The following is an 18355-nucleotide window of genomic DNA, read 5'->3' on the forward strand; positions in this document are numbered from 1 at the left end:
GCTAAAAACAAACATAAGATAGACACCAGCAACAGTCACTGGAAGTACTGTGCTGGGGGTGGATAGGGCCAGTTACTTTTCCCCTGCTAAATAATGAGAATCACCACATTAAAAGGTGCCTCTTTGCCAAGTTAGCAGGGGTAACTTGGGGTCACTTTGCAGAGCCTGGGCTTGCAGATCAACTTCGAGAATTTCCAGCTGGATCCTGTCCGCAGGATACAATTTATAGGCCTGATCTTCCACACCAGTTTGGAGAGGGTCTTCCTCCCGGAAGCCTACATAGAGACACTTGTATGGCTGGCCTTCGCTTTCCTGGCTGGCGGGCCACAGATGATGCACTCAGTGCCACGCCTGTTAGGTCATGTGGCTGCCACCACGTACCTGCTTCCACATGCACATCTTCGGATGCGCATCATTCAGAGGTGGTTCCTGGATGTGTTCAACCCCCTTTGGGCCTCCGCTCAGATGGAGCACACACCTTCTCAGCTGGTGCAGGAAGCTGTGTCTTGGTGCGTCGAGCCCCGTCATCTGGACCTCAGCTCTCCCTTCCAGGTCTCTCCTCCACACTGGGTGATTACAACCGATGCGTCGGAGCAAGGATGAGGCGCTCGTATGGGCGATTATTTCCTGAGCGGCTATTGGACGATGACAGAGAGGGTTCAGCATATCAATTACTTGGAACTGTTGGCTGTCTTCCATGCCCTAAGGGGCTTCTTACCCATAATTGTGGGTTGTTTGGTGACAATTCAAACCAACAATAAATACGATGGTGAAAGCCTATATCAATCGGCGGGGAAGCACAACCTCAAGGAGCCTCCTGTTTCTTTCAGTTGACCTGTGGCATTGGTGTGTAGCACATGTGGTGATGCCACATGCAGTCTACATCCAAAGGAACCTGAATGTCCAGGCAGACATGCTGAGCAGACTGAAAATGGTTTCCCACGAGTGGATGCTGGACCGAGATGTACTCCAGGATAAATTTGCAATGTGGGATGCTCCTGTTCTGGATGTCTTTGCATCTCAGGACAATGTTCAGTGTGGCCACTATTGTTCCAGGGGAGGGGAAGGAGAGGGCTCTCTGGGCGATGCTTTCGTCCTGTCCTGGAAAGGCCCCTTCCTTTACCTGTTTCCGCCATTCCCCCTCATACCAAAGGTTCTTCGCAAACTCAGGGAGGACCGCTCCAGGGCCATCCTGATAGCCCCTTGTTGGCCCAGGAGGTCTTGGTTTGCGTCTCTGAGATGGCTGGCAGTGACCTGTGTGTGCCTTCCTGCTCTACCTTACCTTCTGTCACAGGAAAAGGGCCGGGTGCTCCATCCAGGCATCTGGGCTCTGCACCTGACTGCCTGGAAGATCCTACTGACTTCCCGGTGAGACTCGGAGACATTTTGCTTGTGGCTAGAAAGCCCTCAACGAGGAAGTTGTATGGACATAAATTGACTCGTTTCTGTACATTTGCTACTTAAAATGGGTTTGATGTTCTTAACCCACCTGCTCAGAATGTTTGTACTTATCTGTTATCTTTGAAAGAGTCTAGTTTGAAGCTCTCTTCTCTGAGTACATTTGGCAGCCATTGTGGTGCATTCGCTTGCCACTCGGGTTTCCTGGTTCAAGGACCCACTGGTAGGGTTTAATGAAGGGTTTATTGCATGTTTTACTGGATGATCTTGTTATGTCACTGGCTTAGGATTTGTCTGTGGTACTGGCTGGTTTGCTGTGACCACCCTTTGAGCCTTTGGCTTTGATTGATCCTCATCTCCTGTTGTGGAAGGTTGCCTTCTTAGTGGCAATCACCTCCACTAGGAAGGTGAGTGAACTGCGGGCCCTGAGGGTTGATCTGTCATACCTGCAGTTTCATAAGGCTAAGGTTGTGCTCCGACCAGATGTTCAGTTCCTTCTGAAGGTAGTTTGTACCTTTCATCGTTCCATACCACTCACTTTGCCTGTATTTTTTCAAAACACTTCATCTGATGGAGAACGCAAGTTGCATCCTTTGGGTGTTCGGAGGGCATTGTCCTTCTATGTTCAGAGGTTGACAGAGTGGCTGAGGGGATGCGGAGTGGCGCAGCTGCATATAGCAGGTGGTGGTGGGTTCCCGCCTAAATCAGGAGAATTGAGCTTGTTAGGTTCCATTGGTGTAAAAGGACAGAGAACCACTAGAAGAACCAAAGTTACAGGTAAGCAACCTGTAGTTCTTGGTCATGTGGACCACATGGAGGTGTATATGCATTTAAGTAGATGTCTTTTTGAGTAATGTCTATACCATTGTTTCTGCTGGAGACTGATTTCACCTTCCTGTCCTCAGAAGGTCTACCTGAAGCAGTTGATCTTACAGGAAGTATCTGAAAACAAACCTGTCCTTGTGGCAGTTGGACTTTCAGGGGAAAATAGAAATCCAATGTTTACAGCAGAGATTCACTAGCTGGAAGATTAGAAGTATGAGAGAGCTCATATGAATTTGTTCCAGGTTGATTGTCATTTCCAGTTATTTCAGGCACCATCTTGTCTTGTTGTGGATTCTTCGTTTTTCATGAAGATGTGGACAAGATTCTCAGCAGTGTGAGGGCATCCTTATGTGCTGTGGCTCCTCCTTCTTTGCTACTAAAATCTGCCAAAGGAGGGGTATGGATGCTTGGCTGGACACAATAGTAAATACATTATTGAGGAAAGACAAGTTGCTATCAGTGCTCAAGGAGACAGTGGTGAGACTTCTCATGAAGAAGCCTTCTCTGGATCCCTCCAACCTTAAGACCTCCAGGCTGGTTTCTAACCTTGCCTTTTTGGACAAGGTAATAGAACATGTGTTGATGTCTCAGTTGTAGAGGATTTTGGATGAAATTGACTATTTTGACCCATTTCAGTCTGGCTTCCACATTGGTTTAAGGATGAAAAGTGCCTTGGTACCCTGATGAATGACTTACGGGAACTCGACAGAGTGTATCCCTATTGGTTTTGCTGGACCTCTCCAAGTATTCAAGATCATCTATCATGGTATCTTCCTGGGCTGCCTCACCACATTCATACTGAGTGAATCAATCTTGGACTGGTTCCAGTCCTGCATGTAGTGTCAGATCCAGATGGTGTCACTAGAGGACTTTACCTGGTGCAGCAGCAGTGCCCCTTCTGCAAGAAAGTAGATCTGGGCATTGACATCCATGCCTTGGCAACACCTTAGCTGGATTACTGCAACACATTCTACATGAGGCTGTTTTTGAAAAGAATCCAGAAATTATAGTGGGTTAAAAAAAACAAAAACTCAGCAGCCAAAGTGTTATCAGTGGCCACCTAAAGTGATCATAGTACTCAAATTTTGTAGGAGCAGCACTGGCTACTGATTTACTTCCTGATCACGTTCAAGGTGCTGGGTGTTACCTTTAAAATCCCTTAATGATTGGCCCAGATATCTCAGCGATCACCGGCTTCCAATGGAATCTACCACCTTATGCCATCTTCTGGGAGGGCTGTGCTACATGTGTCAACACTTGCTGAGGTGTGTTTGTCATGCACACAGGACAGGGACCTAATTTGGTTGCCTCCAGACAGTGGAAATGCTTCCCAGAGGTAATATATGTGACTTCATTGCTCATGAATTTCCAAAAGCGGCCCTTTTTATTAAGCCCTTAGAGCAGTAAGGACTGAGTTCTGTTCATTGACTGTTAGAATATATTGGTTTTAATGGCAGCTATTTCTGTTTTTGTTTTCTGATTGTTTTGTTTTATTTTCCACGATTTTACATTATTGTAAAGTACATTATTGTACTTTGATATTTACAAGTTCATTGTTTAATTTATGTGCTTTCCACTGGCGAGCAGGAGCTTTCTGAAATTGCAAGCAGGGAGCATGGGTGATCTGATCGCTTTCCTTTCCTCCTTCCAGTCCAAGTGAAACATTTGTAGTGTAGAGGAAAGTCATTAAAATCATGGCCAACTTTAAGCAGAGAGGCCTGGTTCTAAAGAAGCCAATAAGGTGAAGTGTCGTTATTGCTTCTCCCCCTGGGACTGGGTCTTTCCTTCTCTTACAACTGTTTTGTAAAAGGAAGGCATGAAGAGGAGAAGAAAAGAAGCCATCAAGGCAACATAAAGAGCCTCACTTCATTTTATTGTTTTAATGATTTGCTTTTTAAATTGGTTCAGTGTAAGCCACTCTGGGTGCTGCTTTGGCTGAAGAGCAAGGTTAAAATGCTATAAAACACTATAAAGAACAGAGCAACTTGTTTCAAATGCCCAAGGAAGGTTGTGACTTGGGTTTTTCAAATAGCAATTCCTCATAGCACACTGAAAACTTCTTTTGACTCTGACAGGACCTTCAGAAAGGTAAAGTGTGCCGTCAAGTTGATTTCGACTCCTGGCACTCACAGAGCCCTGTGGTTTTTTTTTTTGGTAGAATACAGGAGGGGTTTACCATTGCCTCTTCCCATGCAGTATGAGATGATGCCTTTCAGCTTTTTCCTACATTGCTGCTGCCCGATATAGTACCAGTGGGGATTCGAACTGGCAACCTTCTGCTTCTTAGTCAAGCATTTCCCCACTGTGCCACTTAAGGTGACTTTCAAAGATAGTTACTAATATAGAATGTGGTGGTGGGAAGGGGTCTGTCTTTCAAAGGAAAGAAGTCAAATTTTTTGCTAAGTATGCCTAAGCGCTTCACTGGACATAACCTTTTGGATTCCATCAGAATAAATAATTGACTCTAAAGGGGTGCAAAACATTGAATAATTTTTCTGATTTCTTTTGGTTCAGTTATGCAGCTACAGTTACCTGTGGAATATTTGATATTTTTCTCTTTTGGGGATAACATTTTAAATTTTTATGAGAGAAGAAAATACCTGTAAGAAACCTTTAAATTGAAGACCTTCAGAAAGGATTAGATCTGAGGTCAAATTTTCTACCTGCAGATTTCCCACAATCTTAAACATTTTATCTCCCATATGGTGTGGCTTAATGCTTTATTTTCAGTGGGTCATCATTTTGAATGTATTAGACATCTTAAAATTTAATTGGAATATTAATGATTCATTACAATATCAGTGATCCTGTTGGATTCATTTATCTTGTTCACTTGTAAGAGAATCATGCTTAACAATAAAAATGGGTTAGAATAGAAGTAACTTCAATATTCTGTTAAAAAAGAAGTCTTATTTAACAAATAGATTATAACTGAGCAAGAGATATTACATCTCAGATGGAAGAGAGTCCAGTGTGGTCTATTTGGCCAGACTTGCAAGTGTGTATCCTTCATTGCATGTCTAAGACTCAGTACACCAACTAGTTTGGGGTCTTCGAAGCTAAATGGAATTAGCTAGAGAATAGGGGGAACCCTTTTACCTACTGACTCAGGCTGACTCTGCTAGTTGGGTAGGCAGGCAGCCCATTGGCTTGGTCGAGTGAGCCTGAATTACTAGCACTAAATTATTCTGGATGAGGTCCAGTTAGTGAGGCAATCATGCTGGGATACCCCAGAGGATAGAGTCAGAAAAAAGGACCATGTTAGAATAGACTTAAAGTGAATCTCTGTGGAGAAGTACAGAGTCCTACATCACAATTATGTGCTTCACTATTCTGTTCCAGGCCAGTCTGGCACTGCCATCAAGATAGGAATCTGTGGGGTGAACAGTCCTCTGACAGCTTCAAGAAGAAGAGCAGGGAAAGTGTCAGAACCTTGGAGAGCTCCAAGCAGGCGTGCTAAATACAGCAGCAGATCTTGGGAGCTGGCTGCCAGTTTTTGGAGCTGCTGCCCAGGTAGTGGATTGACCCCACTCCTTTCCTGGGGAAGGTTCTGTAGTTTAAAGGGGTCTTGCCTAACTGTGTAAGTGCTGGCTCCAGTGGCACTGGGGGGGGGGACACCCCTACTTGGAGTGGTGCGTCCTCAAGGGATTCCTCAGATAAGTGGATGAAGTCAGATGTTGCATCCTTCTGGAAATGCTTACTCTGGTTCCCCTGGAGCAGGGTTCCTCGTGGTGTGGGGGGTCACCTAGAGTTTGGGCCATAGGGTCTTGTCACTCGGTTTCATCCCATGAACTGTCCACCTCATTACCCAGTTGCGGAGCTACTGGCTCTGGAGTCATGAACTTCATTAGATGAGGAAATGATCGGTACTGTAGCTATTTTCTTCACTGTCAGGGGTAGAAACAAGGAAAATGCAACTCTGTCCTTGCAGACACATTTCTCCAAGAGTCCAGGGACCCCACAACATAGCTATATCCTTTATCAGATGAGAAGAAGCCAAATGGGTTGACACATGTGTCAACAGCTATTCAGGAGTACACAGGGGAGACCAGGTTCCAGGGCAGGCAGCAGTGAGTTAGCTTGCTGTAAGCCCATGTTTGGAATGGCCCAGCCTCAGTGATTCTGCTAAGAGCTGCAGTGATTTCAGCCAAAGAATGTCCAATGTGTGTTTTGCACATTTCATGTGACTCACATGAAAGCCTCCACGAGGAGGTGCCCACGGCAGTTATTTCAGCTTAGGATTTCAAGGCTTTTGCTCAGGGGAAAGAATACAATATAGAGCCTCACATGAGGTGGTGAGAGTGTGGTTTTGGTTATTCCCAGGCTCTCTGTACAACCTTCACAGGAGATCCAAGGAATTGCAGTGCTACTATAATTTTCTGATTCAACATTTCTCCTGTTTTAAACGTTCATAAGAAAAGCCAGTTATTTTCATACAACCAGAGAACTCTAGGATCTAGGTTGTCCAGAGCGAGTGGTGATGTAGTGCACATAGGGTGCCAACCACCCGCATGGGTTTCTAACCCATGGGGTACAGGGTTCTGTTGTTTCTGAGGTGTTATGAGTGTAGATTCTTTGGTAGCAAATGAGATTTTCAATACAAACCATGAATTCACTCTCATATGTGCACTACACCACCCCTTGCTCTGGGCCATGCCAGCACCCCCCAAGTACGGTTATGGAGCTGCTGAAACCTCCATTATACCTTATGGGAAAAAACCTTAAAGACGCATAAACTTCAACAAATCACCAAAAATCAGCCCTCTGTCCAAATCCTTTGAAAAAATTCTGGTAGCTTCCTAGCCCCTACTACTATTCCTATTCCTAGCCCCTTCCTTTTCCTAGCAGGAGAATAGGAAAGCATTGGCCTTGGTTCTGTCAGATGCTGCGAGTCATGATCCCTGAGCCTGACTCTTTCTCATCTGAGATGGACCCTGAACCTGAGCCCTCCCCCATCTGTTATAGACCCCAAGCTTGACCCCATTTCACCAAGACAGAGCCTGAGATAGACTCTGAAGAGCCAGCCAAAGAGGTGGGACATGAGAGCCCCCGACTCCAGGACCTTGGGGCACCCTGTGCCTCTGGAACCTTCCCTTCATCCTGTTGAAATGCAATATATAAATTCATCCTTGTCGTCATATGTTGCAGCCAGAGTCTGAGGCATAAGCACAGCCACTTTAAGACTGACACACTCCAGACCAGGGGGCATGACTAGTATTCACTTCCCTTGAAAAGGGCTCAGTCTGCTGCAGGTCTTTGCTTAGGCAACATCGTTGCCCAAGCTCGTAGACTGTTCCTTGCTCTGCTCTTGTGTAGACTTGATCTCCTGATTTCTGATTCTGGCTTTGACTGACCTGACTTCTGCTCATGTAGACATGATCTTTTGGCTCCTGAGCTTGGCTTTGACTAGACCTGATTTCTCATTCTTCCTGTGTGGACCTGGCTTCTGACCCTGGCTTGTAATCTGACCTTGATTTTTGTCTAGCTCCCCTGATGAGTCCTCACAGTGAGAGCAACACTGCCTGGCCAAGCAAATCACGATACTGCGGAGGGACACTTGGATACTGTGTTAACCCTTGCTAGGTCAGAGAGGTACCTTTTGAAAGTGGTGGCTGTTATTTAGCATCAGGTATGCAACTGTCCCTATCAAGCCCATGCGTCTCTCTAGTGGCTTTTGCTGATATCTGCCTGTGTTTCTTTTTAGATTGTGAGCCCTTTTGGAACAAGGAATTGTCTTTTCATTTTTCTATGTAATCTGCTTCAAGAGCATTTTTTTGGTTGAAAAGTGATATATTCTTAACAATACTCACCACCACCACCACCATCATTTCTCTCAGCTGTTGCTACCATTGTGGTAGCAGGAGGAGAGTCCAAGTTGGAGGCTTAGGTGCTCTACCTGGAGCCAGCATGGTGTAGTGGCTAGAGTGCTGGATTAGGACCGGGGAGACCTGAGTTCAAATCCCCATTCAGCCATGATACTAGCTGGGTGACTCTGGGCCAGTCACTTCTCTCTAGCCTAACCTACTTCACTGGGTTGTTGTGAGGAGAAACCTAAGTACGTAGTACACCGCTCTGGGCTCCTTGGAGGAAGAGGGGGATGTAAAATGTAAATAATAATAATAATAACGAGGTCAAAAAATGTAACCAACAAATGCAAGATCTAATAATAACACCAGAATTAATAAGTGAAAGAGCAAAGAAAATTAAAAATTGGATTGCACCAGGCGATGATGAACTGCATGGCTTTTGGCTTAAACACCTAACAAACCTTCATAAACAATTATCAAAACAGTTCAATCACATTTTGCAAGGAGGTGATATTGAACAATGGCTAACAACTGGGAAAACTCATCTCATCATGAAAGACCCAGCAGAAGGTGCACTTCCAAGTAATTATAGACCGATAACCTACCTGCCAACCATGTTCAAATTATTAACTGGAATAATGGCAGATGAAGTGATGCAACACTTATTAACTAACAAACAGCTTCCAGTTGAACAGAAAGGAAATTGTCTGAACACCAGAGGCACAAAAGACCAGCTGCTGATTGACAAAATGATTTTAGAAAATTGCAAGAGAAGAAAAACCAATCTAAGTGTTGCATGGATTGACTACAAGAAAGCCTTCGACTCATTGCCTCACACATGGATACTAAAATGTTTAGAAACAACTGGTGTCAGCAAAAACATTCAGATATTTATTTAAAAAAGCAATGAGCATGTGGAGTACACAGTTAACAATCAATGGCGAAACATTTGGACAGGTTAGCATTAGAAGAGGCATTTTCCAAGGGGACTCACTATCCCCTCTGTTGTTTGTAATCGCCATGACTCCACTTTCACAAATACTAAACAAAACAGGCCTCAGATACCAAACATCTAAAACATCAAGTCAAATCAACCATCTGCTGTACATGGACAATCTGAAGTTGTATGGAAAGTCCCAGTCAGAAATTGAATCACTGCTAAACACTGTCCATATATTCAGTAGCGATATAGCAATGGAGTTTGGACTAGACAAGTGTGCTGCATTAATAATGAACAGAGGAAAAATAAGAAAAACAGAAGGAATAGAACTGCCCAATGGAAGCAACATCAAGAACCTGGAAGAGAAAGAACATTACAAATACTTGGGCATTCTCCAGGCTGATAACATTGCACACGCTGAAGTTAAAAGAAAAATGGGAAGTGAATACATCAGGAGAGTTAGAAAAATCCTCAAGTCCAAACTCAATGGTGGGAACACCACACAAGCCATAAACACCTGGGCTATACCTGTTATCAGATACACTGCAGGAATAATAGACTGGACCCAGGCAGAGCTAGAGACGCTAGATCATAAGACCAGGAAAATTATGACCATCAATCATGCTCTGCACCCTCGCAGTGATGTCGATAGGCTCTACCACCCTCGCAGCTCAGATGGAAGAGGAATGCTGCAAGTCCATCAAACAGTAGAGGAGGAGAAAAGGGGCCTTGAAGAATATATCACGGACAGTGAAGAAGATGCACTTCAAATGGCCAATAACGAGAAACTATTCAACATCAATGAAAGAAAGCAGGCCTACAAGAAAGAACAAGTCAAGAACCGAGCAAATAGATGGAGAAAGAAGCCACTGCATGGTCAATATTTGCACAATATAAGTGGAAAATCAGACATCACCAAGACCTGGCAATGGCTTAAGAATGGTTACTTGAAGAAAGAAACAGCGGATATAATACTGGCTGCACAAGAACAGGCACTAAGAACAAATGCAATATGAGCAAAAGTTGAAAAGACAAGAACAAACAGCAAGTGCCGCCTTTGTAAAGAAGCAGATGAAACCGTGGACCACCTAATCAGCTGTTGTAAAAAGATCGCACAGACTGCCTACAAACAAAGGCATGACAAGGTAGCAGGGATGATACACTGGAACATCTGCAAAAAATACAAGTTACCTGTAGCCAAAAATTGGTGGGACCATCAAATTGAAAAAGTTGAAGAAAATGAAGATGTAAAAATATTATGGGACTTCCGACTACAAACAGACAAACACCTGCCACACAATACACCAGATATAACTGTAGTCGAGAAGAAAGAAAAATAAGTTAAAATAATCGACATAGCAATACCAGGGGATAGCAGAATAGAAGAAAAAGAAATAGAAAAAATAACAAAACACAAAGATGAAATTGAAAAAATACAAATACAAAAATACAAATTGAAATTGAAAGGCTGTGGCAGAAAAAGAAGAAAATAATCCCAGTGATAATTGGCGCCCTGGGTGCAGTTCCAAAAGACCTTGATGAGCACCTCAACACCATAGGGGCCACAGAAATCACCATCAGCCAATTACAAAAAGCGACTTTACTGGGAACAGCCTATATTCTGTGACAATATCTATAATAACCAACAATATTGATGATAAAATTCAGCCATCCCAGGTCCTTGGGAAGGTCTCGATGTCTGGATAAAACAAACCAGTCAATAACACCTGTCTGACTGTGTAAACAAGAAATAATAATCATAATAAATCTCTAGCTGGAGCTATTGGGTAGGAGTTGAGTTTGCCAAGTGATGATGAAGCTGGAAGAATGTGTATTCTCTTTCAGGGTTCAACTCCTCCAGTGTCCCTAGGTAACATCTTGCATAGGAAAACATGGCAGCATTCAGTACTGTGTGAAAGCATTTCTGGAAAGGCTGAAAGATCAATCAGTGAAGTTGATACAGCTTCACCATTACAATGTCTTCAGTTTTGGCACTCAGTGTCTGGGCCAAAAGCAAAAAAAAAAAAACCCTCCCAGCAGGTTAAGCTTTCAAAGTTTTCCCATGCCAAAACTGAGAAGAAAGGATATTATGATGGTGAAGCTATATCAATTTATGTGGAAATGAGAATTGCTTCTGTTGGTTAATAGCAAAGCTGCCATTTTCTAAACGCCGACTTATCTGGCTAGTGGGAGAACTTGCCATCAAATGGCTGAAATCATGCAGTCAAATCATTTTGCCTTTGGGGACACAGATATCTGGAATGGGAAAAATTTGAAAGCTTCACCTGCAATTCATTCTGTCCTTGTTTGATGTATCATCAGAGTAGAATGTTCCTTAGTCGTGTGAATGCATATTCCTACTGCGAAAAAGTTGTTGTTTGAAATGACTCTGGTAATCAGCACAGTTCCACGTACTGCATTTCCCACCAGAATTTCCAGCCTTGCCAGTTAGTTTGGCATGGATATGAGCTGATTAGCACTGGCATTGCCTGAAAACACAGATGCACTACCCAATTATCTTGGTGTCGTACTGGAAAATGTCTCAAGATATTATTACTTAACCACAAGGATGATTATGAAGGATGATTATGATGTACCATGTTTGTCTTCATGTAGGAATTCAACTACCCTGACATTTGTTGGATGTCTGAAGAGTAAGGAGGTTCAATTAGTTCTTGACTTGCTTTGCTGACAACTTCATTTTTCAGAAGCTGGGAACAATGGGGTCAGTTTCCCTGGACTTAGTATTTACTAAAAGAGAATTGGTTGATGAAGTAAAAGCAGGAAACCCTTGGGGAAAGTGACCATGCCATCTTTGAATCCATGATATCAAGGTGTCAAGTAGTTGAGCTGTTAGCAATGATCACTAGGGGGTACAAATCAAAAGCCGGAACTGGGAGAGCCAGAAACACACAGGGGATCAAGTCAGGTAGATGATCAGGAACCAGAAGGTCTAAAAAGGTGCCAAGAGTTGAGAATAAACCAAGTGTCAAGCCAAGTTAGACAGTCAGGAGCCACAGGGTCCAGCCAGGTGTCAAAAGTCGGGAACAAGTAAAGAGTCAAGCCAAGTAAGTAGTCAGGAGCTAGAAAATCAAGCAGGTAATCAGGAGTCAAAGACAAGCTTAGGGTCAAACGAAGCACATGGGAAGCAATGAGACAAGGGAATCTTGATACCGAGTCAAGGGTAGCTTCAGACAGGAAACCTCTTATACTCTTCCTATTTGCATGGAAGCCAATAACAGGCTTTACAGGGTGTGGCCAATATAGGTCTTGGAAGCTCAAAAGCCTGCTGTATTGCAGCAAGTCACAAAAAAGGGGAATGTGGAGGTACATCATAAGCAATTCCCATAAGGAAAAATGGGAGATATCTCAAACCAGTTTTAATGCCTGTAACTACCATTAGTACCTGGTGAGAAGTATTGAACAGAGTGCCATAGGACTCTGTCCTGGGCCCTGTGCTGTTCAGCATTTTCATAAATGAGCTGAAGGAGGGAGTGGAATAGATGTTTATTAAATTTGCAGGTGATGCAATGCTAGGCAGCGTGGAGGAGTAGGGATAGCTAACACCTTAGTACAGGGGGTTCTCAAACTTACTGATACAGTGACCCCTAAACATATATATAAAGCTACATGACCCACCCCCACCCCATGTTTAAATTTACTGACAAATGATGTATAGACCAGAAACATGTTGCTGAGGGTCAAGTAACATCTTTCCAGTTTAGCACCACCCCCAAATTGTTCCCGGCTCTTAAAATTATTTACATTCTTGCACAAGAGTAGAAAATTGTCAACACTTTGGAAGCATAGAACACCAGTGCAAGGGCTAGTGCTTTACTGATGTTAGGAGCACACACACTTGGTTAGGATGTCAGCCATTGATTTGATTAGGTAGAGATAAATAAAGGCACATTTACTTTTTAAATGAAGATGAGCTTGCTTGCTTCTCCTTAGGGTTTTCCAAACCTGTGTTTTATGTCTGAGACTGCTATTCTAATTTTGGGCTCCAGGTTATTTTCACTAAGTATTTGCTCTTTATAGCAGCAATTGCTGAAAACTCTGATTCAAACAAGTAGGAACCAAGCAAAGGGAGTCAGTATTTTCATGGCTTTCTCACTTAATCTTTTGTACTCAACTTGCACATTAATCAAAAATTCAGTAAGTGAGACTGTTGAGATTATAAAGTGAATAGCTGCTCAGACTACTCCGAGACATGAGAAGCTGGACAGGTGCTGGAAACCACCTGGATCCTCCACTAGTCACAAAGCCAAGGGCAGTACAGCAATGGCAATTCTTTGGCCACTCACTAGATGAATTCTTCCCAGCCCATCAGCCAAAGAAGTAACGTTTGGCTCCTTTCTGTGTCTGCCTTCCATCGTCCCTGACTGTCTCCATACCTTGGACCAGGGATTCTCAACATTGAGTCCCCAGATGTTATTGGACTTCAACTCCCATAATCCCTAGCCCCGTGACCTTTGGTTGGGGATTATGGGAGTTGAAGTCCAATAACTTCTGGGGACCCAACGCCGAGAATCCCTGCCTTGGACAAGTTGGGTAAGGCCCTTGCTCTCCTGATAGCTTCCTTCTGAGTTATTTGGGACCCTGTTCTAAGTTGTTTGGTCCTGACTTCCATTTTGAGAATCCCTGTCTTAGAAGACAGAATCAAGATTCTATCTTATCTTGAAGGGCTTTGAATATTGTGCCAAAAACAACAAATGAAGTTCAGCAGAGACAAATATAAAGTCCTACATTTGGGGGTGGTGGTGGTGATAGTAGTAGTAGTAGTAGTAGTAATAACAAGAACAATATTAAATAATTAATAATGCCCATGTATAGGAGGCAGGGAGACCTAGCTTGGCAGCTGTACATGTAAAAGGGACTGAAGTATCTTAGTGGATAACAAGTTGAACACGAGTCAGCGGTGTGATGTATCTGTTAAAAAGTCTAATGCTAATGTAGACTTGTTAACAGAAGCATGGTATCCAGAGCATGAGAAATATTCATTCAAAATCTATTCTGTGCTGGTCAGATCTGACTTGGCATAATGTGTCTAGTTCTGGGCCCTGCATTTTAAGAAGAACATTGATAAACTGGTTCAGAGGAGGGCAACACGGATAGCGAGGGATTTGGAACCCAAGTCCTATGAGGAACAGTTGAAAGAACTGGATATGTTTAGCCTGAAGAAGAAAAGACTAAGGGGGAGAGATGATAGCCATCTTCAAGTATGTGAAGGGTTGTTGCATAGAAGAACAAGTGGACTTGTTATCCGTTGCTTCTGACAGGATTAGAATCAATGGGTTGAAATTACAAGGAAGCAAATTAGGTTAGACATTAGGAATAATTTCTTAACTGCAATAGCTGTTTGACAGTGGAACAGTATGCCTTGTGTATAGTTGTAGATTCTCCATTAAAGGTTTTCTAATCAGGGATGCTGTGGCAATGGCCTTCAGTAAGCAGCAGGCTGGACTAGAAGGTGGCTAGGTAGTCTCTAGTAAATTCTTGTGATTATATTGCAGGTGGCCCTCTTTATCTGCGGGGGGTTCTGTTCTCTCCTACAACCACAGATAACGAAACTGTGGATAATGAGACCTTGAGTGAATGGGAATTGGGGGGTTGGTTCCTAGAGGGCAAAAAAGGCAGAAATAAATGAAATAACGTACCATGCTATGCTCTCCAAGTCTCTAGCTGTCCAGCAATCCCACACCCCCATTGGCCTATTTTCTGCGAAAAATCACAGAATTATTATTATTTTTTAAAAAGAGCCACAAAATGTCTGTTGAGCAAAATGGTGGCCAGAAATGACCTTGTAGATTTCCAGCCACCTAGGAACCATGGATAGGCAAATTTTCAATATTTTTGTATCCGCAAATAATGAGGTTGGGTCTCCATTGCCCAGCTGTGGATATGCAGGACCATGGATAATGAAGGCCCACTTGTATGATTATTTAGTTTTAACTACTTTTGATGGGACTTCCATACTCAGTAAATATTCTTACATACAATTAGGGGTGTGCATGGAACCGCTGAACTGCGGTCTGGCACTGGGGTAGGGGGTTGCTTTAAGAGTGGGGGGAGGGTTTGCTTACCCCTCCCGCCGCTTTCCCCCTCCCGCCGCTTTCCCCCTCCGGCACCCGTAGTTCCTTTAGAATTGGGGCGGCAGGATACCTCCCTGCCACCCCTTCCCCCGTTCCACTGCTTAAGGCTCCCAGGACCCAGAAGTCTTCTGCGCACGTGCTTCACATCTTTAAAACTATCCCCTAAGGCGGTGTGTGTGTGTGTGTGTTTTGCGGCATAATACCTAAGGAGGTATTGCGACGGTGGCGGCAGTAATTGGGGCAGCAGGATACCTCCCTGCCGCCCCTTCCCCCGTTCCACTTCTAAAGGCTCGGAGCCTTAGGTTCCCAGGACCCAGAAGTTTTGTGTGTGCGCGCGCAGAAGACTTCTGGGTCCTGGGAGCCTAAGGCTCCAAGCCTTTAGAAGGGGAATGGGGGAAGGGGCAGCATGGAGGTATCCTGCCACCCCAATTACTGCCACCACCACTGCAATACCTCCTTAGGTATTATGCCACAAACCCCCTCCGCCTTAGGGGATAGTTTTAAAGACGTGAAGCGCGCGTGCGATGTGCGCGCGAGCAGAAGACTTCTGGGTCCTGGGAGCCTTGAGTAGTGGAACTGGGGAAGGGGCAGCAGGGAGGTATCCTGCCGCCCCAATTCTAAAGGAACTACGGGTGCCAGAGGGGGAAAGTGGCGGGAGGGGTAAGCAAACCCTCCCCCGCTCTTAAAGCAACCCCCCACCCGAACTCCAAACCGCCCAGGTCCGGACCGATCTGGAGGCCTTTAGAATGGCCTCCAGACCAGTCCGGGCACATCACTACATACAGTGCAACTCCTGCTTTCTTGTTGTTGGATCCTTTTACGTATATTATGCCCTTGGGGTACTATTTTCCAGTTATGAGTCTCATCCCACAAATTGTTTGTTTTCTTGCATGAAGATTTCAAGTTCTTCTTGTTGGTTACTCATGGTATCTGATGTCTATATATTAATGCACAGGTTATTGGAATCACCATATTTTGGTTTCCTTACTCTAGTGTGCCCCCCACAAGTCCTGCTATGCTGCCAATGTGGCGGTGGGGGCGGGGTGTTCCTGAGAGGGATGAGCGAAGTATGCCAGGTGGTATACTCCCTGTAGGGTCACCCAAAGTGTGAAGGTCATCCCAGTTGCCCAGCTAAAGCAAGCAGGCACCTATATTGGGAAGCAGTGATATAGGAAGGTACTGGAGGCAGACAATCACTTCAGTGACAATGACGACGGCATCATTTCATACTGCGTGGGAGAAGGCAGTGGTAAACCACTCCTGTATTTTACCAAGAAAACCACATGGATAGACAAAATAGAATGATTGTTGATGTAGTGCCGGATGATAGGCCCCTCGGGTCAGATGGTACTCAACATGCTGCTAAGGAGTACTGATGATGTTTATGACGTGGTTAGACTAAAACCTTTTGGACGTCTAGCAACTGATGTTGCCGTGCAGGAAAAGAAAATTTGAAGCTGCAGAGACAGAATTTCAGTGGGAACATGGAACGTAAGAAGCATGAATACTGGAAAGCTTGACACAGTGAAAGATGAAATGAATTGACTACAGATTTACATCTTGGGCATCAGTGAATTAAAATGGACTGGAATGGGAGACTTTCAGTCAGAAAATCATACCGTTTACTATAGCAATAGCAATAGCAATAGCACTTACATTTATATACCGCTCTATAGCCGGAGCTCTCTAAGCGGTTTACAATGATTTAGCATATTGCCCCCAACATTCTGGGTACTCATTTTACCGACCTCGGAAGGATGGAAGGCTGAGTCAACCCTGAGCCCCTGGTCAGGATCGAACTTGTAACCTTCTGGTTACAGGGCAGCAGTTTTACCACTGCGCCACCAGGGGCTCATACTATACAGGACATGAAAACCAAAGAAGGAATGGTGTTGCTTTCATAGTCGGGAAGGATATAGCAATAACAGTACTTGGGTACAATGCAATCAGTGACCCCCTAATATTAATTAGAATTAGTGGACAACCCTTTAATATGACAGTTCTTCAAGTCTATGCTCCAACAACTAATGCAGAAGAAGAGGAGGTTGATGAGTTTTATTCTCAAGTTCAGTTTGAAATTGACAAAACATGCAAGCAAGATGTGATGCTGGTGGTTGGAGACTGGAATGCCAAAGTTGGAAAAAGTAAGGAGGAAAACGCAGTCTGAGTGTATGGCCTCGGAAACAGAAACGAAGCAGGAGAATGACTTATTAGTTTCTGCCAAGCCAATGATCTCTTCATTGCTAACACATTCTTCAAACAACAAAAGCGGTGCCTATACACATGGATATCACCAGATGGAGTACATAGAAATCAAACTGATTACATTATTGTTGCAAGGAGGTGGAAGAGCTCAGTTATAACAACACAGACGTGGCCAGGGGCTGATTGTGGAACAGATCACGAACTGCTCATGTGCAAGTTCCAAGTCAAGCTAAAGCGGAAACACAAAGCTATCCAGCTTTCACGATAGGATCTTGAGAATGTACCCACCATTTTCAAGGAGAACATCAGGAACTGCTTTGAAGTTCTGAACCTCATTGATAGGGAACCGGAGGAACTGTGGAATGAAATCAAAGAAGTTGTTAAGAACAAATGTCTTTAATGTTTTTAAGGACAAACTGAGACTGAATCCAGATAAGATGGAGGTACCTATTGTGCGGGGTTAAAACTCCAAAGACGATTTTGATCTGTCTGTTCTAGATGGGTCACACTTCCCCAAAAGGAACAGGTTCGCAGTCTGGGAGTACTTCTGGATCCACATCTCTCCATGGTATCTCAGGTTGAGGCTGTGGTCAGAGGAGCTTTCTATCAGCTTCGGCTGATACGCCAGCTGTGTTCGTTTCTTGAGATGAACAACCTCAGAACAGTGGTACCTATGTTGGTAACATCCATCATTAACTTCTGTAATGCACTCTGTGTGGGGCTGCCTTTATACGTAGTCCGGAAATTTCAGTTGGTACAGAATATGGCAGCGAGGCTGGTCTCTGGATCATCTCGGAGAGACCACATCACTCCTTTGCTGATAGTGCTACACTGGCTACCAATAGGTTTCCAGGCAAAATACAAAGTGCTAGTTATAACTTATAAAGCCCTAAACAACTTAGGCCCCAAGTATTTAAGATGTCTTCTTCGTTATGAGCCGCACTGGCCATTGAGGTCATCTGGAGAGGTCCATCTCCAGTTGCCGCCAGCTTGGCTGGTAGCCACACGGGGTGGGCATTCTCGGTTGCTGCCCCGAGACTGTGGAATGTGCTCCCTACTGAGATACGATCCTTTCCATCTCTGAC

At 44.2% G+C, this 18355-nt stretch overlaps 1 protein-coding gene and 1 pseudogene across 14 annotated transcripts in view; both read left to right on the plus strand.

The window, feature by feature from the left end:
- The window catches only part of RYR2 (ryanodine receptor 2), a 625908-nt gene that overhangs the window by 121896 nt on the left and 485657 nt on the right, over positions 1–18355 (plus strand). The gene's annotated exons all lie outside the window — the stretch shown is intronic.
- LOC128337449 (arrestin domain-containing protein 4-like) lies at positions 2623–11662 on the plus strand (annotated as a pseudogene).

Source organism: Hemicordylus capensis, chromosome 1, assembly GCF_027244095.1.
Source record: "Hemicordylus capensis ecotype Gifberg chromosome 1, rHemCap1.1.pri, whole genome shotgun sequence".
NCBI classification, from domain to species: Eukaryota; Metazoa; Chordata; class Lepidosauria; order Squamata; family Cordylidae; genus Hemicordylus; species Hemicordylus capensis.